Here is a 25829-nt window from a genome sequence, read left to right on the forward strand (position 1 = left end):
GTCAGAAATGAAGAATTGTAAATGGCAATATGCTAGAAAACCAGAGTTTCCTTAAACCCAGTTTACATATTCTTTTTTTTCTTGGTTTTTCTTGGTAATCAGCTGCATCAGCCACAACATGAGGATACCAGGTTAGCAAAGGTCAATGAAAAATGAAAGGGGGAAAAAAGTATGACATCAATTTTCATGCAGAATGATTACTCATATTGGAGACATTAACCTTCTGTATAAATGGGTTTTTAGTTTTTACTTTGGGGGCTTAGTTTTAAAATATAGCCCTATTTAATTTTTAGACCTAGCTTCAACATTGCAGAAGTGATTGGGAACTGTTTAAGTGCAACCTGAGACAAAACTTGTAATTTTTTTTAAAAAAAACTTGATGGTGTTAAGGGTAGTTGACGAAGGGCTGTATCTTAGTGGTAAAGTATATGCTTTTTATTATTTAATTATTTATTAAATTTATATCCGCTTTTCCTCCTAAATGAAGCCCAGGAGTTTTTTCATGCAAAAGGTCACCGTTTCAATCTCCAGAGAGTGCTGGGAATGACTTCTAAGAACATAACAAAGAGTGTGCTGGATCAGGCCAGTGGCCCATCTAGTCCAGCATCCTGTTCTCACAGTAGCCAGCCAGATACCCAAGAGAAGCCTGTGAGCAAGACCTGAGTGCAAGAGCACTCTTCCCTGCTGGCAACTGGTTTTCAGAGGCATGCTGCACCTATCTGTTTCCAGTCAGTGTAGACAATACTAAGCTAGATGGATCTGTGGTCTGACTTTGCACTTCCCATGCTCATAAATAGCTGAAGGCAAGCAGATGTTACTATTATATATAAATGTAGAACATAGAGAAGAGGACTGTGAATGGCCTTTGTAAGGGAACATGATGCTGTCACACTGTTAAAGCTAAGTAGGTCTCAGTTTTATGAGGTAGGTCCAGTGGCGGCTGGTGCCCATGAAACCTGATAGGGAGTGTGGCCAATGAGGGCATTGGGGAGTGGCTATGTTTTGGTTTTCTCCACATCCTCCTTCCTTGCAAACATACAGTGGATACTTAAAGCATTCCAGTTTTGCATATATCACCTAACTAAACAGTAAAGTATCTTGCTTTGGTTCAGAAGGGATTCTGGGTGCTGTCACAACAGTATCATGGATAATAATTATTGCCTAAAGATCTCCAGAATTTCTTTAAAAAAAATAAAGCCAATCCTGTAAACGGTAAGGTTGTATCATTCAGGGAAAAAGATACGGCAGGTGGGGAAAACTAGGAAGTCATAAAGTTAGAAAAAGGAGTTTTTCACACCATATGATCAATTTTGAATACTGTAGCAGGACGTTCCGCAAGTTCCTCCAATATTCCACTGGTGTGGGGACTCAGACATTCACACAAAGTATAGTTAAGTCTCTTGGTTTTTATAAAAGCAGGGATTTGCTTAATTCAAAATTCCTTGTCCTTTTGACCAATCACATTTACACAGGTTGCACCTCTCAACTCAAATTAGGGCTGGAAGTATACAACAACCCCACATGTGCCCAGCTAATTGGATTACCAGTGCCAGGATATCTGTGTTATCAACTACTTTCCTTCTCTCTTCTCCCTAAGCCCCCATCATGAAAATCACAGTCCTGGGTTCAGAAAGAAAATAAGCATCTGGTCTTCTTCAAAGTACTCCCAAGCTTTTTGTTTTAATTAAAATAATTATAATAAGTTCTTGCTCTTATCCGTATGGGAATTAATTGTCTTGCACAAACCCATATCAAATATTCAGATACTTTAAATAAATAAAAATAAATAAAAACTATCCATCACAGTCCATTTTGGGGCAGTTTGCCACCAAGAATCTCTTCTTCCTCCCACCCTGACAATAAAAAAGGTCCAGTTCAGGTCCAGCCCATGGGGGGGGAAAAACATATTCTACACCTACACACACACACAATATGCCAACCAAATATTTTTAGGGGCAGTTTCCCACCAAGAAGATTCCAGGGTCCAGCCTATGGGTCCAGTCCAGCCTGTGAAGAAACCAAACCTGCTTTTAGAGTAGTTTACCAGCACTCCTCTCACTGATATGCCTTGATGTATCTGAGCATGCCCAGAACCAATGTGTGATTCTGGCATAGGCTAAGACTACCAAGTGGGCTGCTTTTGGAACAGTCTAGACTTCTCCCTGACTCCTCCCTAATTTGCTATTGTGCCTGTGTTAGATGGGCCTCTGAACAACAGATGGAGTATAATCTTTCTAAGAGGGCTGATAAGTCGGCAGATCAAGGGGAGGGACCTCTTTGCCATAGCTACACTTTTGAATTAGGATTACCTGGGTGGTTCAGAGAGCTGATTGGCCAGAGAACAAGAAGCCAATTGGCTAGAGAACAGTAGATTGACATAAATGTTTGCAAATGTGTGTGGAACAAGAAAGAGTGTGTGGCTTTCAGATTTTTGAGTGAAATTTTAAAAATTGCTTGACATTCTCATTGGGAGGGCTGTGCCCCAGTAGCGCCAATGGACCAGCCTCCACTGAGTAGGTCTCAGCCTTGGTCAGTGGCTGAACTGGAGACTGCTTGGAAGCTTCATGGCTGCCCATTTGCTACCAGGTCAAGTTCAAGGTTCTAGTTTTGGTGTACAAAGCCCTATACAGCTCGGGACCAGGATACCTGAAAGACCGTCATTCCTTATATACCCAGTCGAACACTGCGCTCCGCAGATGAGGGCCTCCTGCAGATACCATCTTATCAGGAGGTCCATTTTGCATAACATAGGAAATGGACCTTTAGTGTGGCGGCACCTACCCTGTAGAATTCCCTCCCTTTGAATATTAGGCAGGCGCCATCTCTGCTATCTTTTCGGTGCCTTTTGAAGACGTTCCTCTTTCAACAAGCCTTTTGGTTGAGACCTATCCCAGTCTGCGTCTGTGTTAGAATTGCTTAATATGTTTTTTAATAATGTTTTTAACCCCTTTTTAAAGTTGTTTTTTAAAAATGTTTTTAATGCTGTATTGTTTTAATGTATTTTAAGATCTGTTTTTATGATGTTTTAAAGTGTTTTTAGCGCTTTGTTTGCCGCCCTGGGCTCCTGCTGGGAGGAAGGGCGGTATACAAATTAAATGAATGAATGAATGAATGTAAGTCACCGGAGCCTTTCAATGGAACAACAGGATAATAAATAAATAATAAGTCTCTGTAGTTATTCCAGTAAATGTTTGGCAGTTTGGTTTTCCCATTTCTTTTTTTAAACAGTGTGCAAAAAATTTTAATTATAAAGTTGAAACATGCTAAGTTTTTTGTCACCTATTATCAGTGTACACTCTGTGAAGGTATTGAGCCCACATATTTAATTACTATCAATATGTGCATGTAGGGTTTGAATGTGTCAGTATGGTTTGTTTCTCAAGGATTGTTCTGTGCTTTTGGAATAGAAACACTGATGCAGCGCTTATAATGAATAGGAGTTGTCAGAAACACAGGTAGGAGAAATAAAATACGATAGTGATAGTATAAAAACTCACTGTACCATCACTTTGTTTGAAATCTTGATAGAAGCCTTTTATCACTGAAGAAATTGGCTGCCTGTCAGTGTAACATATAAAAAACAAAAGAAACGATCGGCTTTTAATTCATGCCATTTGAACTCTCATATCTTCATGAATACTATGTGCAAATTATAGGTCCCATGAGGTAAAAGTCACTCAAATGCTGCTTAACCCTTGAGTTAATATTACATTTGTACTCAGGAGAATATTTGTCTATAGTTTTTATCATGTTGCAACACAAATGTATATGAAAGCAACGAGGAACTGGAATGAGTATTCTTCGTCTTGAGTTTTCAGGTGTGAGAATATATTTTAAACTTTTTTAGTGAATGTAGTATCATTGAAGATGTAGTTATCCTGAATATCTAATAAATAATATAACTGTTCTTATCAAATAGTAAATTAAACATGTATTCTGCAAGCATAATAATCTTTAACAGCAAACTTAGGTGGTTGAGTGCCTATCCTTTCAAAGTGAAAGGATATCCTTTCTACATATGGGAGACTGCATGACCTGCAGAAGGATTGTGGCATTGTGCAAAACAGCATGAAAAGTGGTGCAGGGGGGCTATGCACAAGAGGAAGAATTGGTGAAAATTGCCTCCCACCCTTTCCATTAGCAGGAACCTCTGCTGGATCAAAAGCCCTTCCACGCATAGGAAAACACCTTAGCTTACAAGCTTTCCTAACATTTTGTTGTACTTTAGCCATCACCTTATTTGCTTAGTGCAGCATTGACATGGGCAGCATGATAGCAGTTCCTAGTGTGGTCAGCCAGTCTCAAGAAACTGGGATGATCTTCTGGGGGATAGGTCACCTCTTTGCTTTACTGCATTATTGTTGCAATTCTCCCTCCCTGTAGCAGATCAATAGCTGGAGGATAGGAGCTTATTTCTTGGTTTTTCCATATGGATTAAGGGCAGTGCTTACTAGTGGAGTTGAAGAGAAAAGCCTCAGTTGCTTTTTGTTCTTTTCAAAAGAGCAGTTGTGGAGAAGAGATTGGAGAAGGTGGGAACCCCACATCCCTTTAAAGTAAGTGAGAGGGGCAGATAATATGCCTGTGACTGCTTCTGTCTGAGGGAAGCAGATGTTAAGGCTGGAGGCTCTCCTCTGTTTTGTACAAGGGTGCTGGACAATAAACAAGAATTTTGAGGGTCTCAGATGAGAATTATAAATTGATAATATGGCAAAACTGATTTTTCAAATAGTATCTTGTTGAAACGCTTAAAACATTTTGCTGATTGAGGTAATACACAATTGGACTATAAAGGTGTTTTTAAAACAATAGTACTAGAATCAGAAGCTAATTATTTATGAGAGAATTGCATCTTAAATTTTGTTTTTGTATCTTCACAAGTTTTGCATTTGGCTTCTGTGTTTTCTGTTCAGTACTTGTTTACAATATAAACACATGTTGTTACCTCATAACCCACCCCAGCAGAAGACTGCCTTGAGCCAATCAGTCAAAGCAGCAAAGACAGCAGTCCAATACATGTCTCCTCAGAAGTAAGTTCCATTGGGTTCAATGGGACTTACTCCCAGATGTGTCTTGGATTACAGCCAAAGATGTGTACAGAATCCATACCTTAACTTCTTTGTTGTACTCAGCTTTAATAGTATGATTGAAACCACTATCTAGGGTAAGGAGGCTCTGTGTGCAGAAGAGAACCATAGGGTTAGGTACATAGGTTGCTGACACTTGAATCCAGTCCCCAGGGCAAGCATGAAGATGTGCCTCTGTGGATGTGCGCGTGCGTACACACACACACAGAGTGACAAAGCTGTGCCAGGTGCATATATTCATAGCATGTGATTAGGCAATAGTAGATTCTCCATTCTTCCCAACAGGACAGCCAGTAACTGAGACTAGACGGGCCCCCATGCAAGGTTATCCCTCTTCAGTCCAGTCAGAGCCAGGTTATACTTGGTTGTTTCTATGTTCTTGAAAGGAAGCTCTCTCAGTGGGTGGGCAGTGGCTCCAAACTCAGGAGTGTGACATGCCTTACTACTAGGTCATGCTATGGGCATTGTCACTCCTCCCTGTGGCTGGGAGGAGACTGGAGGAACATGCTGAAGGAGCTGGAACTGCATCCCAGGACTTGCATTAATTTGCTAATTGCTAGATCCCTGTAGCTATTGCAATCCAGTCTACATTTCAGCAAGGACTATGACATACACACTCCTGGCATGGACTCTTCCCCTGCTCCATTTCCATAGGTTGCAGTGTGAACCTGGCAGCACGCTTTCTGGTACTATGCTGAAGGTCTGGATTACAGCTGCTATTAAGCCAGAAGTTTTGTCTTAAGAAATTGGAAAACTGATAGAGTTATCTGTTTGGGTATGTTTAAATAAATTTTAATTTATGTTTTGAACTTAAAGTGTAAGTTGTTTAAAAAGTGTGACTAGATATTCAACCTGTTGATTGTAAAAGTGATGTATGATATTTGCCCAGATGTAGATTTGTTGATTTTAGGACTCCACTCATGCAAATATATATATTTTTTGCTCACTATCTGAGGCCTTTTATGTAAGGTAGAACTTATGTTTGTGGGTAATAGCATAAATAAAAACAAAGGCCCTGAAGCAAAAATACCTTTTAATAGATTTAACACTTTTTCTTTGAATTGTTGTGGGGTACATGAGCACCCGGCATCTCATACTCTGGGGAAAAATATGCTAGAATCCTATTTACTTTGAACTCTAGTTACCTTTCAGAAATAGTAGGGTTAGAGAATCTCTCAAAGACTGTGTGAGGTATACATTCCTCTTCTCTTTCACCTCAGAAGAAGTAAGGGGGAACTGGCAGACTTCTACTGGTTCCCTAGCTGTATGACTCTGCCTTGGTTAGTTAGTGCTTTCAATGTTGAGTAGGAAGTTGTAAGAGGACAGAGAAAAGTAGATGGTATTAGCAATAGTGGGGGAGGGATTGAATAATGATGAGCAAATTCATTTGCTTCTTTAAATATGGATAGTAGTGATAAATTTCTTCTGTAATATGGAGTAGCAAGCCTACTTAAGGCACAGGCTTTTTCAGTCAAGTTGCAATTAACAATTGCCCCCTAGAACCAGAAAAAAGGTGTAAATAGCTGAGAAAGGTGATGATCTTTAACAAGATATTAAAGTTATCTGAATTCTTGCTAAGGAATGCCTATACCACCTAGTGCCTGTTGAAAACAAAAGCAAACTATTCTCATACACTGTAGTCTTCCCATATGTAAATGATGATCCCCAAAATGCTAGTGGATAGCCCCCATCATTGTGTCCAGTCTTTACAAGAGTCTGGACAAGAGAATAGGGAGAAATTTCAAATGTGAAATATGCAAGTTGGCATTGTATGTATGCTTTGGATATGAAAGCACATTGCTGAAGCACGGAGAGCAGAAGGAGCTAAATGACCCCAGGGATTGGTGCCTGATGCACAGCCTTTCCTTTCTAGGTCAGCCATTCTTATCTTGTCCTCTTTGGCAGTGATCAAGAGTAATTTCTATCTGGCCTACTTGATTGCCTTTCCCAATTGCAACCCCAGTTTTCAGTGGAACAGCTCATCACAGTAAGCATCAAACAGACACTTTTTGTTGGAATGGCTGTAATGAAGACCTGACAATGGCCAACTGAAGTAAAACTCACTGTCTCTATAGATGTGTGTGCTGTGGGGGTTCTAACCCCTCCCTCAGGATCAAGCTCTTGATCAGGCAACAGAGGAACAGAACTGTTTGGGAAGCTATTCCAAAGTGAAGGAAGATGAAAGCTTCTTAACCTGCCTGTGGTGGACAAGTCTGTACCAGTCATAACATTTACAGCTGTGTACTGATAATGGCCAATGCATATATGCAGGCATGAAACTTTGGGAGCAAACATCAATGGGAAGCTGGGTAATTAATTTTTAAATGTTGTGCGCAATTACTGTTGAAAAGAGTCAAGACTAGAGGTTATATAAGAAACAATCTCCAAGGCCTGCTGTAGTTGCCAATTTCTGACAGAAATTCAGGCAAATGTTTGTAACTGATCCCAGGCTGCTGGTGTCTGAATTGACTACTGAATAGCTACTGAATTGGCTGAGACAAAGTGGAGGGAGCAAAAATACTTTTATAAAATGGAAAAAGGAAGATGCTCTCCCTCCATTTTTCTTATCTGTTATGCCTTCTGTAGGCCATGAAGTCCTAAACCAGATATGTTTGGATAGGCGTGTCACTTGAAAAAATTAGCATGACCATGAAAATTTGGTGGAGTCAGGATGGAAGTACATTACTTTGTCAAATGTTTTTTAAAATACAAGTGGTGAGGAGGACATTTGCAAGGGAAAATTGGGAGGAGGGAAGGTGACTTTTTCTCCTCCCACACTTGCTGAGAGTTTTGTTGCCATTTGTCCCTCAGCTCAGCTTCCAGTTCAGTAAAAACTATTAAAAACAGATTGGAATGTGCAGAGGAAAAATTGGCAGGCAGCATAAGAGTTAAGCACCCACCACCTGCTCTCATCTGCCGATGCTTACTCCCTGCATTAGCATTAAGGGGGAAAGTAGGATTGGGACCTTTGTCTTTTATTCTCGACGTGTACTTCCTCCTAGTGGAGGCTGGTCCACAAGGGCTACTGGGGCATGGCCCTCAAAAGGAGAATGTCAAGCTTTAATAATAAAAAAAAAGAATCCCCCTCCTAAAAGCCATATACTCTTTCCTGTCCCACAGACATTTTCTTCTACTTTGAACTTCGAGAGGCTTGATGAGGCATTTCTATGAATCTCCTGTTCTTTGGCCAATCAGGTCTCTGCACCACTCAGCCAATCCAAATCTAAAAGTATAGCTATGGCAAAGAGGTCCCTCCCATGTGTCTCTAAACAGAAAAGCTGTGTCACCTGGGTGTGTGTGTCTGCCTGTATTCCAGCCCCTGTTGGAAAGGCTTCCATTCCAGCTGTTATTATGAGGGCTATCTAGCACAGCTTGTATAGCAAATTAGGGAGGAGTCAGAGAGATTAGGAAGATCTACTTCAAGAGCAGCCCAATGTAGTAGCCTTAGCCTATATCAGAATCATTCATTAGTTCTGATTCATTGGATTACATGTCCTGCCACCTGTGCAGCCGTGGGCAAGCTGCATAGTCCCAAGGAGCACAGTTGCCCCCCAGCTGGCAGGTGCGGACAAGGAAGGGGCTGGCTTGTGCAGCTGTGGCAAGCTGAGCAGGCTCTGAATACCACTTACCATGAAATCCCTATTCATAGGGTCGCAATAAGTCGGGATCGACTTGAAGGTAGTCCATCCCAGAAGAAGTGTGTGGTTGCTAGTTTGGACAGAATGTATAAGTATCTTTCTATAATATCTAGTTTTTACTTAATCATTATTGTTTATTTATGTGAATGGGGGAGGAGAATTAGTGGATGGCTTCTGTGAGTGTTGTAATTTGTGTGTTGTTGGAACTGTGGGGTTTGTGTGGATCTCTAGGTTTAAGAGAAGTATGGAGGTTTTGCAGTCTGTTTTTCTTTGTTTTTAAAAAATGCTACACCCCTGTGACCTGTCATTGGCTGCACCCCTGTTACCTCTTAGCAGCCCCACCAGGTCTAGACTGCCTAATTCTACTAATCTCGATACTCTCTCTTTCCCTTTCACTTTCCCCATAGTCTTTCCATTTTCACCCTATATAATGTGGATATGAAATAGTTGTGCAACTGCCTTCCAATTGTGTTTTGTCTATATTGGAGATTATCTGGCTCTGGTAATCTTGGTGTAGGCTGTTTCAAAAAACATAAGCAGTAATCAGAAAGTATAAGGAACACAAAGTTCCATTTTCTTCTGTTCATTCTCTTTATCTAGCGGTACTAAGAGAGGAAGAAAGGCAAACAGTCAACTGCCATCTCCACTTACTGTTTGCTTCACCAGATGGAACTTCTCCCTTAAGGCCACTGAGTTAGGTACCAGAGTTCCGAAGTACCATTTTAGACTGCAATTGGGGTTTCACAGATTTAAATGCTTCCCTGTCTGAAAACATCCCTGAATTTTTGAAAACCCCTTTAGTCTAGTGCAGTGGTTCTTAACCTGGGGTGCACGCACCCCCGGGGGTGCAAGACACTTTTTCTAGGGGTGTGAGGCCCAACCAAAGATTTTGGAAAACTGTTATTTATCTTAGCTAAGTTACGCTAAAACATACATTAAAATTAAATTAAATTAAATTAAAATTAAAAATGAACAGTATTTTTTCAGGGAGAGTATATTTTGGAAATCCAAGGGGTGCTGGCAGTGGAAAAGGTTAAGAACCACTGGTCTAGTGCATCCGGGAGAAAGGTTCAAGCCTCTACCTCTACTTACTGTTACAGCTTTCCACTTGCTGGGAAGGATTATGTAGTAAACACTTTAAAAAAGTAAACCCTCACCTGCAATATGAAGTAGTAAAGTACCTTGTTCTGGATCAGGCCTCCAGTCGGGATCCAGTGAACAGATGAGGAGTGTCACCACGGTCAGCTCAAGCACCTGGAAATGTGTTTCTTCCACTCACAGCAGGGTTCTGAAGGACAAGATATATAGGGTTTTTTTTATATAATTGGTGGGATGCGAGGAGCTGAGACCTTTATTGTTCAACCTGTGTTTTTGTTTGTGATCTGGCAGGAGGATAAGGAGACTAATGGAACTTTAGCAAAGTGCATGTTTTAAAGAGAGCTACATTTTGGGAGAACGTGAATAATTGGGGCAAGAAAATGTTAGTGAGCGGAAAAGGGTTATTCTTGTTTGTAATTGTTTTTGCAAGCCATTTGTATCTATCACTGAGATTTGTGAGGCCAGTGGTGCCAAGGTAACTTTGAAGTTGCGGTAAACCACCCTAAGACAAGAGGTTAGGGCAAGGTATAAAAACAAACTCCAAGTCTTTCGTATTTTAGTATCGATTAATTTAAAGTTTAGCGAAAACTCAGTTTTAGAACAAACATAGAAACAAAAACCTCACAGCAGGATGATTTCTCCTTTGTTTTGAGGCCAGCTCTCCAAACTTTTAGGCCACAAACCTATACCCATCTACCTGGATGTAATTCCCATTATTGCAGTGGGGCTTACTTCTGAGGTGAGATGTATAAAATTACACAGTTAATGTCTTGATATTGGGAAATGTTGCATAGTACATCATTGCTCTTACAAGATCTGAACAGGGTGGTTCACAACAGATGCTATTGGAGGTCACTGATTCATAGGGTCGCCATAAGTTGTAGTCGATTTGAAGGCACATAACAACAACAAACATCATTGCTAGTTTTTGATTCGGCTTCAAACATCTTAACTTTCTAACCTCTAGATGAAATATTACAGTGCTTATCTGTTAAGCAAACCTGAAATCACATGAAGGCATATACAAAGATCAGAAGAGAGATTGTTTTTCTGCAGAAAACATAACATACAAAAGCTGGTGGAGGAGGACAAAAATAATTCTTGAAGTTTAGCATTCTTGTTGTTTAGGTTTGCCTGTTAGCCTTCTTTCCTACATGAAGTTCCCTGAACTGTAAGGCCTTTTCAGTGAGATAATTCCATTGCTGTTATTACTGTAATATGTTCAGGATGACAAACTAAATGATCATTATATTGCACAGAGTTGCTTTGGCTCATCATGCAAGTGATCCTGATTTCTATATCCCCACCAAATATTAAAGCCCTATAGAAGTAAATGGGTGGGTGGGAATCCATCTTACACTTGTGATGCTGTGTCACCCATCATTAGAAGCTTTGAATCTTTTTTTTTTTTAAGACCGCTTAGGACGATAGCTTAATTTGTTTTTTATTTTTATTTTCTTCTATATTGTATTGATGAGAAGCTTGACATGGCTCAGAAGCTTACAGACTGACCATGAGCAAAGTGTCTTTGAGCTGACATTGTAGTAACACAGCCACACTACTTTGTATACTTATTGTTCCATCATATGGTTCTACTGAAAAGCTGAACGTGTGTGTGTGTGTGTGTGAGAGAGAGTGTGTGTGTGTGTGTGTGTGAGTGTGTGTGTGAGTGTGTGTGTGAGTGTGTGTGTGTGAGTGTGTGTGTGTGAGAGAGAGAGAGAGAGAAGAAATTTTTTTAACATTTTATTTTTTTAAAGACAGAATTGGCAGCTGCCTTCTGGTACTATGTGGCATTGAGGTGTGGTTGGAAGGGGTCGACAGGCAAAAGTATCATTTAAATATTATTGTAGCACCTTTTTGAAAGCTAACAGCTTGATTTTATTATTGGAAAACTTGAAATCTCCATCTCTTGGAAATGCTGAGATGCTTGCTGTTTGCTTGGAGCTGGCCAGAAAGAGACCTGAATTGGAATGGATATTTTAGAAAGATCAGGCTTGCTGGCAGAGATTTCCTGTGGGCAAAATATGTAAACACCTTAAATACAAACAGAACTGGAATCTTTACTAGTGGGACATAAATGTCTAACAGCTTGTTTTTAAATTAAAATATAACTACCATTCTTCTTAAAATGGATTCTGCTTATTCTCTCATGTTTGATGCTCTCACAGTGCGTTTTGAATTGGTGCAAGAAATATTTCACCCTTCCATTGCTCTGGAAGGTTGAGGCCCTAGAAGAAACTATCTCATGTAATTCCCAGTCACTCTACAGAGCAAAGTCACTGCTTTTAAAAATGTGACACATTTAAGAACTGTGAAGAGTAGGCATTTCCCTCAAAATTATCTAGTAATTAGGCAGCAACTGATGGAATTCAGTCATGTAGATCAGGCTCATGTGAGTCTGGCCCTCAGAAATGATACAAATATGATACAAATATGAAATACCCTTATATGGTATTCTGAGATGTCATGTAAGTACATATGACTATACCAATTCATGGCAGTGAGAGCAGCAAAGAAGCAATACTTTGCTGTCTCTATTCAGTCATCCCTTAACCGCCCAGCGGAACTTTATAAAGTTGTCCGGGGACTTTTACACTCTGGTCCCCAGGACGCAATAACACCATCAATTGCCCGCTGTAATGAGTTTGCGCGACACTTTCGTGATAAGATCATGAACATCCGCCGGGACCTTGACTCCATTATTGTAGCAGTTGATCCTAATGAGGTGTCCAGAGCACAGTCTTGTCCTGTTTTATTGGATGAGTTTCAGTTGGTACAGCTCGAGGATGTGGACAAGGTGCTTGGACAGGTGCGGGCGACCACTTCTGCTCTGGATCCTTGCCCCTCATGGCTAATAAAAGCTAGCAGGAATGGAACAGCCGGCTGGGCCAAGGAGGTGATTAATGCCTCTTTACGAGAGGGAGTGGTCCCACCCTGCCTGAAACAGGCGGTGGTGAGACCGCTCCTAAAAAAATCCTCCTTGGACCCTGATAATTTGGACAACTATAGACCAGTAGCAAATGTCCCATTCCTGGGCAAGGTTCTAGAGCGTGTGGTCGCTCGCCAACTCCAGGCTCTCTTGGATGAAACTGATTATCTAGACCCATTTCAATCGGGCTTTCGGCCGGGGTTTGGTACAGAAACGGCCTTGGTCGCCCTGTATGATGACCTCTGTTGGGAGAAAGACAGAGGGAGTGTAACTCTGTTGGTTCTCCTTGATCTCTCAGCGGCGTTTGATACCATCGACCATGGTATCCTTCTGGAGCGACTTACGGATTTAGGAGTGGGAGGCACTGCTTGGCGGTGGCTCTGCTCCTATCTCGGGAATCGTCTCCAGAAGGTGATGCTGGGGGAACATTACTCGAGTCCCTGGGTACTCCAATATGGGGTCCCGCAGGGTTCAGTTCTGTCCCCCATGCTTTTTAATATCTATATGAAGCCGCTGGGTGAGGTCATCAGGAGTTTTGGAGTGCGTTTCCAGCAATATGCTGATGATACGCAGCTCTACTACTCCTTTTCATCTTCGTCAGGTGAGGCTGTTGATGTACTAGACCGCTGCCTGGCCGCGATAATGGGCTGGATGAGAGCTAATAAACTGAAACTCAATCCTAACAAGACTGAGATGCTGTTGGTGGGAGGACCCTCTGCCCAGATGGTTGACGTTCGACCTGTCCTAGATGGGGTTACACTCCCCCTAAAGGAACAGGTATGTAGTTTGGGGGTCTTATTAGATCCGCTCCTGTCACTTGAGGCTCAGGTAGCCTCGGTGGCACGGAATGCATTCTACCAGCTCCGGCTGGTAGCCCAACTACGACCCTATCTGAGCAAGGAGCATCTTGCCTCAGTTATCCATGCTCTGGTAACCTCTAGATTGGACTACTGTAATGCACTCTACATGGGGCTACCTATGAAGACGGTTCGGAAACTTCAGCTAGTGCAAAATGCTGCGGCCAGAGTTCTCACTGGGACAAAGAAATTTGACCGTATAACACCTGTCCTGGCGCAGCTGCACTGGCTACCGATATGTTTCTGGGCCAGATTCAAAGTGTTGGTTCTTACCTATAAAGCCCTAAACGGCATCGGACCGCAATACCTGATGGAGCGCCTCTCTCGCTATGTACCTACCCGTTCACTACGCTTGACGTCGAAGGCCCTTCTCCGGGTCCCAACTCATAAAGAGGCCCGGAGATCAACAACTAGATCTAGGGCCTTCTCGGTGGTGGCCCCCGAACTATGGAATGCCCTCCCAGACGAGATACGCCTGGCGCCTTCTCTGTTATCTTTTCGGCGCCAGGTAAAAACTTACCTTTTCGCCCAGGCTTTTTAAATTTTGTAAATTTTTAAATATTTTAATTTAACATTCTAAACTTAATATGATCTTAATTTAAATCTCAATGGCAATTTTATTAATGTTTTATAATTGTACTATATATATATATATTTTTCCACACTCGCTCATATTTTAATTGTGATTTTATTTGTTGTACACCGCCCTGAGAGCTTTCTGCTATAGGGCGGTCTAGAAATGTAATTAAATAAATAAATAAATAAATAAATGATACATATCATGAAGCATGATTGCCTGTTTGAAAGTAGTCTCACATTAAAATGTCCTTACATGTGTAAACTACACATCAGGGAGAAGATTAGGTTAGCAACCTTTCCTTTTACCATGTGGAAAGAAATTACGAGCAGGGTTTGCACTTTCAACAGTTTTCCCCATGTTCATGCCGAGGTGGTAGAATCATATCAAAAGAGTGTACCATATGACTGCCTACATGTTTGAATCCGCTTTCAAACTTGTTACCAGGAAAGGTATTGCTATGCATCAGTGATTCTTAAACTCTGGTTTGTAAATCATTAATGGTACACAGTTTACTTTCAGGAGGTACATAAGAACATGAGAATTTTTTTTTAATGAATACTGAATTAAGGTTTACTACTGCCTTGACATACAAATGTTCCAGAGACCTCTAGCTGCCAGCACTTGTTCCTTATTTTTCTCTTTACATCAGTTTACCTGCATCAAAGAGCACAATTAGTTTGTGTTTTAATTTGGAAACTTTTCAAGTGACATATGTGCAACCTGAGAAAATGTGGTGGTGTACAAACAACAGGCAAACAGAAAAAAAGGTATGCATAGTACAAACAGGATTATATCCCCTGGTTGAATGAAAAGAAGGTAGTTCGCACAACCAGTCTTGCCTTTACCATCTACCTCCCTCCACCCCCCTGAGCTCCCAGATCCTCTGCCTGATTTTGGATCATTTCCTCTCTCCTGTTGCAGCTCCACATGATTTTGCTCCCACTGTTATGACCCTCCTGACTTTCTGGAGAGGGTTTTCAGGGGGCATAGAGGGCATCAGGGAGAAGAAAGAGAGAACAGTTGCACAAGCTACCATCCACTTGTGTAGCTCCTGGATACAATCCACAATCAATTTTCAATATAGAGCCATCTCAAAGCATTGCTGTTTCTCCCTCTTTCCACTCTTCAGCCACAAAAAACCCCCAAAGTGGTTTACAAATATCAATAATAAGGCAATAAGCAAATATCAATAAGACGACAATAATTTTTGCATTTGAACATTATTTTACCTCAGAGGCACCTGGGTGATAATAGTTTGAGAACTTTAAGTAGTTTACATATGATAAAAACCATAGTTGACTCCTTGCCCTTGTTCATAGAGTACTTACTCTTGGAGTTATAAGAACATAAGAGCCTGCTGGATTAGGCCAGTGGCCCATCTTGTCAAGCATCCTGTTCTTGCAGTGGCCAACCAGATGCCTATAGGAAGCCCGCAAGCAGGGCCTGAGTGAAAGAACACTCTCCCCTCCTGAGGCTTCCGGCAACTGGTCTTCAGAAGCATGCTGCCACCAACTATGCAGGCAGAGCACAGCTATCATGGCTAGTCACCACTGATAGCCTTATCATCCATGAATTTGTCTACTCCTCTTTTAAAGCCATCCAAGTTGGTGGCCATCACTGCCTCTTGTGGGTCAGCTGCTCAGGACAATTATTGTCCCCTGCTGTAAACACAGTGTTATGTTAACATTTCAAGATGTGACGAGTAAAGTGAACTAAATGGTAGGTAATGCTAGGATTAGTATTTTGTGTGAGCAAAGTCTTTTAGCCCTGGGAGTTCTGCTTATAAATAACTGTTCACTTATTTATTTGAAAATCAGCATATATTGTTGATTTAATTCAAACTTGGCTCAGAGTAAATATTAGGATTATTTTGTAGGACACATTTGAAAATAGTGCTATTCCTCTTTATATTTTGAATGTTTGTGCCTGGATAAAAATATCAAGAATAGTTTAGAGAATCTTTCCCCTATGACTTTAATCCTGTATTATAAATTGATTGACAGGAATATTATGTTAGATGCCATGTGACAAATAAGCCATTGCTAAAAAAAAAAGCTTAATTCTTTAATAAGGAGATGGGAAACCAAGGAGCTAAGCTACAAACCTATATTTTAAGTTTTTATTTTCTATCTCTTTTTGTTACTGTTTGTTGTTGTGATACGGAGATATGAATTTATAATTCCTTCAGGGATGAAAAAAATAAAAATTTCTCTTTATGTAGTCATTATCATAGGCAATTTACAAAATCCTTTATAAGAAAAATGTTTTTCCAGTGGGGACACTGTCAGACTCTTAACTATACTCTGCTGGGAGCCGGTCTAACAACGTCTAATGCAATTGTAGGGAAGCAAATCAGTAGCAGAAAACAGGATCACTGTTTGACTGCTCCCTTTCCTGTCAGGAAGAAAAGGACAGTGATCAAGCTGATGTCCTCAAAGGAGGCCTTTAAATCGCTGGATAAAATGAAGAATGGGATGTACACAGGCTGCTATAGAAAGCATATAACAAAGCATTTGAATTGTGGTGAGGCAGATAATTTTTGTAGGAACATTTAGATGACTGTGATCTTTTAGCCTTGCACATTAAACAGTTAGTGAAGTACCCCAAAGATAATGGAAAATGTTCAAGTGTAGTCTTTTGTGTTTTTTTGGTAGCTGTTTAATATGACATTAGTAATGTGGTGTTATGTCACAGATTCTTCCAGGAAGGGAGATTTTGGGGTCCTCTTCTGTGATTGACCCATGCACAGGTTCTTAAAAATGGGGTGGGAAAAATAATATTATGTGCTTATTTAGCCCTTTTCTTTGTGGGATGTAGCCCCTATAAAAGTTTTCCCAAATCTTAAAAAATGACATAATCTAATTTTTAGGAGGTAAAAAAAAGAAAAGATAATTACATAATGGATCTGGCTCTTTTGGTTTTGCCCATATGTGTTCACATTTCACAGTAACATACAAGATGATAGGGTAGCAAGGAATGAATTTATTTCAGTCTCGTAAATGCTGTATTAGACGCATGAGTTGTATTTGGTGAAACTACAAATAGCGATTTGTCTGGGGTGGTGGCTACCAGGAGAGATCCAAGTTAGAAGGGTTATTAATTTCCAGCCCTCAGAACATTGGAAGTAGCTTTGTTTAAAACGGGAGGAGGAAAAGACTGGAAGAAAATCCTTACACTCTAAAGAATAGACATGAAATTTAATCAATTCAATATGCATGTTAAAGGAAACATTTTGAAGGACAGATTTGGATTTGAATTGATGCAGCTTTTTCTTTCTTTCTTTCTTTCTTTCTTTCTTTCTTTCTTTCTTTCTTTCTTTCTTTCTTTCTTTCTTTCTTTCTTTCAGCTAACCCTTCCTGAAACATGGCACAGTGACAGAAAAGTGAGGACAGTCAGGTTTGTTTTTTTTGTTAAATGTTGCTTTTAAATGGAATTGGATACAGTTGTGATCAGAACATGGGTGAACTTGCTGGCTTGTTCTTTATACGGCACACCTCAGGGAGGATTCAGGTAAATGTTTGCTTTCCTTGTCATTGAGAGGGATCCAGTTGAATTAGGCTATCTGGAACGGTTCAATTTTCATTGGATCCACTCTTAGGATGTTTTTAGTAGGCTAGACTTTCTCAGCTTTTCAAAACATCCTCTTTTCATACTCCATTGTGTGTTGAGCCCTTCAGACAATGTATATTCAGGTATCCAGTGCAGTAACTGATTCTAGAACATACATGTAGCATGGCTCTTGAATTTTAAAAGAGCTCTGTAGCGCTGACGGATAGCTGCTGTCAAAGGGTGATATTTTAGGATGCTGACCTTTAAGAGACATGTCACTATGTTTGGGGAAAGTGTTTTGGTATGGTTTGGATTTTATGTAATCAGCTACATAATCCTTGGATATGCACATTGTCCCCTAACTTAAAACAAACCAACAAACTCTAGATAAATAAGATTTATACATGCATGCAAGAGCTCCATGCCAACATCAGAATGCGAAGTAATAGTGCATTGTTGGTTGTCTGTCTACATTCACAATAGAATACTGACTTCATGTTTCTCTGAGATAGACCCTGCTATTGGAGGCAAAGTGCCATGTTAGCCACAAAGTAAAACATGTAAGCATTATATGCCTCTTTTTATCCTTCTATCAGCACTTTCTTTTAATCTCAATTGATACTATTGGTAGTATTGAAACCCATATTCAGTCTATGGTACTGTACTCGATGTGTGGTAAAATGTTATTCTTTTCATATGTGACTTGAACATAAAAGGTGAAAGTATACAATTAATTTGCCAGCACTTTCTTTAAAATTGTATGCTAGATTTCTGTGAAACACTGTATGAAGCAATGTTCCAAGTAAATTATTGTTATTTACTATGATTTTTTTTGCCAGCATATTTAAAAGTCAACAATTATGTTTCTATTTTATGCTTAATGGCTTTCTACAATATTTTTAGAAACCTGGTCAATTCTTTCTTCACTAAGTCTGAGCATCTTTTTCATACACTGTAATCTTAAGAATAACACCAAGCACAACTTTATAGATCAGCTATTTTTCTGAATCCATTAATGCATATGTGACATTGTAAATTTTTAAAAAGTGAACTTGTGGGACAAAATTGACTTGAGGGAACTAGAAAGCCCTTGATGGTATTTCATTATTAGTCTTATCTGGACACATTGGTGGCCTATGACAAGATTTGGTGGCATCTGTCTAATTCATCCTTGTCAGGGGTCAGAAATGTGAATACTGACATCATGACTGGCATCCTTAAAATAGGCTATAAAAAGTATACATAAATTTTACTAATGCTAGTATGTAAGTTAAGGCCCCTATGAAGCGCTGTGCCAAGAAGTGACCACTGTGCCAGCGGTAATGTAAGTGCTATTACCTTTGACCTTGCATATGGCAATGGAACATTTGGCTGGAAAAAAATAGTCCAACAACCTTCAAGTGCTTGCATCACAAAAATGGTTGCACAGATGAATAATAGGCAATGACTAGGGTATGGAAAAGGTATGGCTGTGCATAACTGATGTATGTACTATGCCAAAGGCATTTCAACTGCTATTAATCTTTTACACTGGTGCAAGGCTGCACTTGATGCACAATAGTAGTCTAATATACTAACTGCACAATCCTATGCATGCTTACACAGAAGTAGGTTTCAGTATTCCAATGATACTTGTTTCCAAGTAAATGTTATATCTGGTTGCAGCCTAATATTGCAAATGCCAGGGAACTTAGAGGATAAAGTTGTCCTGAATGGACTGCTACAACAGATGTAGTAGTATGCTATGAAGGAAGCATGGAATATGCTAGTCTAGGCATAAAGTAAGTTATCAGTTCTCAAGTAGGCTCAAACATAAGGTGAGACTTCCTGAGCACAAATTTCTAAATGAAAGAGAACTTCATTAGCTTTCTTAGAATTTTCATCAATGTGTTCTGTCTAAGGCACTGTACATAGCATTCAGACTAGAGCAACAACTATTTGGTTAAATCTATGGAGGAAATAGGAGGTGGGCAGGGCTGAGTGGGATGAAGAAAGTGGCTTATGGAGGCACAGAAAGAAAAAAATGAGATGGGAATACAATAGATTTATTTATTTTTATTTATTTTTATAACATATCACTTAATATAACAAAATCTCTAAGTGTTTCACACAACTTAAAATCATAATACCACATGTAAGTACAATAAAAATCCAATAAAATGTTAAGCAATATTTATTTATAGACATGTAGAACGCTGAATTGGGTTAGAGAAGGAAGTCAAAAAATTAATTAACACGTTGACTGAAGCAATATAGATAACTTGGAGAGTAAAAGAGGCAAGAAAGGAAGCAAAATTAGCTGTGGGGAAGAATTCAGAGCATACCTATCCCAAGGTGAAGTAGGTAGAAGAGGGCTCTTTTACTGGGGGTCTGCTGTGAATCTGGAAGTTATTCTTTGCACTAGAGTTGCTTGGTTGTTGCTTATAACTTCTCAAAGGGTTGGACACCCTAGATTTTTAGGTAACAAGGCACAACTTGCTATCCCCTTGAGCTTCAGTTAAATCTATGAAAGGGCAACTCAATATCTGCCAAGTTATGAGTTCTCCTGGAATCCTTGCAAAACTGAGTACAAAAATTGAGGAGGGAGGGAAATCAACAGAAAGTGAGAGGACAGGGAAAATAGATGTGCATGCAGAAGGCTAAATCCAAAACTGGAATGATTGAATTACCAGTTCTAGCGGGAGATTCCCATTAAAGACTCAGGTACGAGAGGGAGGTTTTTTCCTTAAACAAAGGAGGCGAAGGGTATTGATAGTGCTGTTAGGATTTTCTTTTTCCTGCCATGGGTGATTAATGTGTGGGGTGCACAGTTCACGAACCTTAATGGGTGCTAATGAAATTACCAGTAGGATGTGCTGTGCTTCCTGCAAGGTGCATTCACTCTTTGGGAAGTTAGTGAGTAGGTATGCACATATTTTGGAGGTACCAGGACTGTTGAATAGAGGGTGGGGGCATTCCCATGGTCTGTATTAATGGAGGATAACTGTACTTGCTGCTTTTCTTGCCTCTTTTGACCAGGCCTCTGTTTAGTATACCATTTTTTGGCAAAATGAATATTTTGGAGACAACATGCTGGAAAAATACTTAAAATGCTCTCAGGGCATATCCTCTTGGAACTCTATAATCTGTTCTGGTTGCCCAGCATTAAATACGAGTGCCTAAAATGAAACTAGGCTGGACAGGAAGCTTGGAGTAGGAGATAGATTCCTTATAGATTACATCAACCCTAGTTCCTCAGCTATTGAGCCTATGTTGGGTCTCAGCTGAGTATAAAAGTTGCCATTATCACTTTTGCAAGGAGAACTACAGGGAATGTCTTTTCAGCAGGGCAAATAAGCACAGTGATGTATAAACTACTCAAAAGTTCAATGTATGGAGGCTCAATCTTATTCTCTTCATAATATCAATAATTATTGCTCCTCAGAAGTAAAATTATGCTTTGAAGGATTTTAGCAAGCCAGCGGAAAGTTAAGTCTATGGCTGATGAAGGAAAACAGATAAATGGTACCGTTTCCTAGCTGGACATGGCTGGATTCATCTGTTCTATACAGTAGGATATTCCAATTTGGAATCATGATGGCACTGCATGGAAAATCAAACTTTATATGTTGATTCTTTAACTTTAATTCTGTATTGCACAAGTTTTTTTATAATGCACTAAGTAACTGATGGAGGACTTTGGTTTCTTTTATAGGACAGGAACATAAAATGTTCTTTCTGTCTCTTGATTCTGGAAGGTTATAGAACCATGTAAATTTTCATTGTAGTTTTTAGTTAAAAAAAGAATCCAGTTGTGTATAGTTTGTAGTTTAAATATTGAATAGTGGATTTAATGGAGGCCTAGGAAGCTGTGAATGAGGATCTGTATAACACTGTCAGATATGCTTTGGGGGGAAAATTCAGAATGGAAAGCTGTTCTGAACTGGAAATCTGTATGACAGCATATTAGTAATCATTAGACTTTTAGTCCAGCAAGCAGGCTGTACATTGTGCCCTTTAGGAGAGGTATAATAGATTCTATAGAAACATCATTGTTATGCTGTCATTCATTCACTTAGTGTCCTCTGACTGTGTTCTAGATACTGAAATTTTCCTAAATGGCAACAAAGTGGCTCTGAAAGTGATGCCAAACAGATTTAGCTATACACAGGAACAAATGTTAAATTCCAAGACTTAATGCTGTGGTAGGGAACCTTTGGCTTCCAGGCCCAGCAAGGGTTCTTATTTGGTCCACATCACTTTTTCCCCAAGCCATGCATACCTGTTCCACACCTGACAACATATATGACATCAGGTGTTGAGCAGGTGACATATCTTCAAATGAACAATTAGGAACCTTAAAGTGCACTCCCCAATAGTTCCTTGTCAGTGGTGGCGTGTATTCAGCACCTTTTAAATTTAGCACCAAATGCAAGCCCATTGGTTCCACTTGGGAGCTTCTGCTTGGAGCTGATTCCAGCAGAAAGCCGGATTTGCAGGCTCCACCAATCAGGTGACTGGCAGCACCTGCACATCCTGTTGTCATTGCCTATGCAATTTGATTTCAAACCACATGGGGAAAGGAAAATGCTGATTGATAGGTGGGTAGCCCCCACCCACCTCTTAAAATGCCCTGTGGAGGTTGGGGGAGGTCAGGATTTGGCCAGCCAGCCAGATCCATTTTCCCCATCCCTGGCTTAAGGTAAAAAGCTATTGAATAACTACAAGATGGAGTTCACTTGAATAATGAAATGAAAGTAAAATTAAATGGAAGCAAAATAATGCTTGTTTTAACAGGCTTAGAATCTGTCAGCTTTGGTTGCTGACATGGTAACCTCTAATTATCCTGAACCAGAACAAGTATGTAAATCACCTATTTGGTTTATATATTTATTGATAATCTGTGTAGGAATCGTTAAGTTTTTAAAAAAGTTTTTAAAAATATGTTTTATTTTAAGTTGTTTTATAGATGTATTTAGTGTTTTGTTGTTTGTTTACCACCCTGGGCTTCTTCTGGAAGGAAGGGTGGAATATACATTTAATAAATAATAATTATTACCTGTTCTCAGGGGCCAATTTAGAGTGAATGGACATCAAGTCATCATCAGTATGACTTGCTTGTTATTTTCTCAGGAGCATCTAGTTGGCTACTTACTGTTGGGGACATATATGATCCAGCAAGACAAATTTTATCTGAAGAACTTTTTTAAACAGCTGATATATTAAAGTGATGCATTAGAAAAAATACTGTGGGCAGAGAAGTTAATTTAAGTAATTTAGCACAGTGAGTTTATTCCTACCTAAACAAAACACGTAACTGTTAAGAATTTAATGGAAAGAGTGATGTGCCTGATTCTTTTCTGGTTAAACTTGGTTAGCCATAGTATTTCAAATTTTTGAAACAAGTTGGTTTACATCGTAAATAAACAGAACTTGGAACTTTGTTGGTCTACATCCTTCATAAATAAACAGAACTTGGAACTTTGTTAGAGTTGTCATAGAAACATGCATACTGTTTACTGAACCAGAATGTCGAGACTTATGTATTGTATGCTTCTTCTTGACACCTTCTCACCAATAATACTTGCGAGTTTTAGATACATTCTACTTCATTCCTAAGTGTAATGGTTTGGCAGGTAATATTTTTTAAAACAATAGAAGTATTTTAAATTTTATTTGTTAAACATTTACCATTCTGTGGAAAAATCTTGTATTGAACCATGACTTCAGAATGATTATATAACAAAAAACATATTTGAAGGCTTACATAAACTACCTTTGGAAGATATTAAGGATCAATTCATGTGGTCAGTTCCTATATACTTGATCAGCTGCAGGAGCTCTTTGACCAAGAGCTAGGAGGCATGCTTGTGTGAATCTATGATTGCTAGGGGGCAGGTTTGTGTGAATTGGGTTTGATACAGTCACAATAATTTCTATTACCATGGGAGCTCATAAAAAGTGTAGTAGCTATTCTGGAAATGGCTTCCATCCATCTTTGTATACATCCTGATTGGCATAGAGTTTCCCTTGTGATTAAGGATTCAAGCTGCTAGTGTGTAGGATATTCTGTGTAAACTGGTCCTTGAGCTCTGTTGGATTTGGCACATCTCTAGGAAACAGATTTAAAATTTGGAAACCATGAACCATCAGCTGCTCATGGCCTGCTTATTTTCTTACTACACGATAGAGGGCATTCTTGAATTCTGTGACTATGCTGACATTTCTTCTACACTTACTTTTAGCAGTAGAGCTGTTCTTTACTAAGAGGTCTTTGATAATATAGTTTGTATTCGTATCTCAGAAAGAAATGCTTCTATAGAAAGTTCAAGAAGTAAATATTATAATCAACGAAGCATCATAAATAACTTGTATGTCTAAATCAAGCTATTAAAAGCTTTTTTTATTTTTAAGCAGATAGGGGAATAAAATTGCTGCATATTTCATAAAGTGGTATACTATTACTGCCTGCTGTGCCCATGAATTATGCCAGCTTTTTACACTTGTGAAGTAAAAAGCGGATTAGAACTGTGATCAATGTATTATCCTATATTTCTTATTGTTCATTATATTTCCTTTTTGAGAACCTTTGTCGTCTAAATGGCTACTAATGACATAATTACAATTGTTTGTCACCACCATAATGTGTGATTTCCTATCTCCTCATGAAGATGTAAGTTAGATAAAGGAGGAGTTTTGGCAGGAAGACAAAGTGCAGTGATTTATTAAAGACCAGATGTGGTTGTTAAAAGCTTTTTTATACAGAGAGACTTAACTGAGTGATGTGAAATAGGAATGAAATATCTGAACATTATAAGCAGTGGCTCTTGGTGTGAGTGACATGGTTGTTCACAGGAGTGCGACAATCTAGGTGGTTGTTTTATTGTTGTATACAAATTTATGTTCAAATTTAAATAGTGAGAAAGTGCTGAAGAAGAAAATAATAATGCATTGTTGAGATCCATTGGACTGTGAATGTCTTTTCTATCATGTCTTGAAATGTTCTATGGTGTGTGGAAGCTGATGAAGTGCAATGACAAGAGAACTGGATTTTGTTGTAGAAAACCCAAGTTGAAATCACAGCTAACTGGGTGGGCCCTGGTCAAATGACTATTTCTTCTACCTAATTTACCTCTCTGTCTTGCTGAGAGGATAAAATGAAGATAACTCAATACAAGCTACCATAAACTCCTTGGTTGAAAGGTGGAATAAAAATGTAACAAAATAAACAAATGGAAGGTTTTCATTCAGTGTTCATGGTGTTCTGTTACTAATGATTGGAGGGCGGGATCAGAAAGGGAATGGGACGTATGACATAAATGAAATACCACTGTTTGTGATCCTATATTCAGTCATTTTTGGATATGCTGGTTTTTTTCCTCCTGGAATATTTGTCCCATGTAATTTTTTCTTGCTTCATGCTACATTATTTCTCCTCATGCAAAACTCAAGCCAGTAGGCTTCGTATAGAGGCTGGAGTTGCATGGAGGCACTAGGCTGGCTTTATGGGAAGTATGTATTTATGTGAAGGGTGGACAGATAGCCACCTTTATTGCAGCAATTCAAAAAAGAGGCACTGTGATTACACAAATTGTAGTACCAATATGCTCACTCCCTATGTGGAGGAACTGGTTCAATTAACTGACATTTCTACACAAGTCCTTCAGTCTTTTGAGCTTCCAGCAGTCCTACCCATTCCCACAGGCAAGTTGCATTTGGGACAGTAAGCATCTGAACTTGTTCTTCATTATAACACTTTCTAATTGGGGGCCAACTTGCTTGTGGCCTGTCAGAAATACTGTTTATCTCCAGTGTCTACTTTGAGCTCTCTGACAATCGGCTATCTTAAAATGCACTCGCTGTGGCAGTTAGCCTATACCATGCTCTCAACAGTATCTACATGCCTAATTAGTATTAGTGACTCCACAATTTGAGATAGATCTGTAATGAAAAATATTTTTTTATGTATGTCTGGCACTTCATGTGGCTATCTTATGTTCTTCTTGTTGATCCTACAACAGAAATTCAAATGATGGAGTGTTTTTTTCTCTGCTACCAACTACGTTAACCTAAACTGCTAAAGCCTTAGAACACTTTAAAGCAGGGGCAGGCAAC

The 25829-nt window shown here is 39.4% G+C and overlaps 1 protein-coding gene across 11 annotated transcripts in view; it reads left to right on the plus strand.

Annotated features, from left to right (window-relative positions):
• Positions 1-25829, plus strand: part of FOXP1 (forkhead box P1) — an 869046-nt gene that overhangs the window by 267605 nt on the left and 575612 nt on the right. The window contains exon 4 of one of the 11 annotated variants that reach the window (XM_061618616.1): positions 17533-17582. The exons of the other annotated variants lie outside the window; for them this stretch is intronic. The gene's annotated coding sequence lies outside the window, so the exon portion shown is untranslated. The remainder of the gene's footprint in view (positions 1-17532; positions 17583-25829) is intronic. 11 annotated transcript variants of the gene reach the window in all.

Source organism: Rhineura floridana, chromosome 3, assembly GCF_030035675.1.
Source record: "Rhineura floridana isolate rRhiFlo1 chromosome 3, rRhiFlo1.hap2, whole genome shotgun sequence".
NCBI lineage: Eukaryota > Metazoa > Chordata > Lepidosauria > Squamata > Rhineuridae > Rhineura > Rhineura floridana.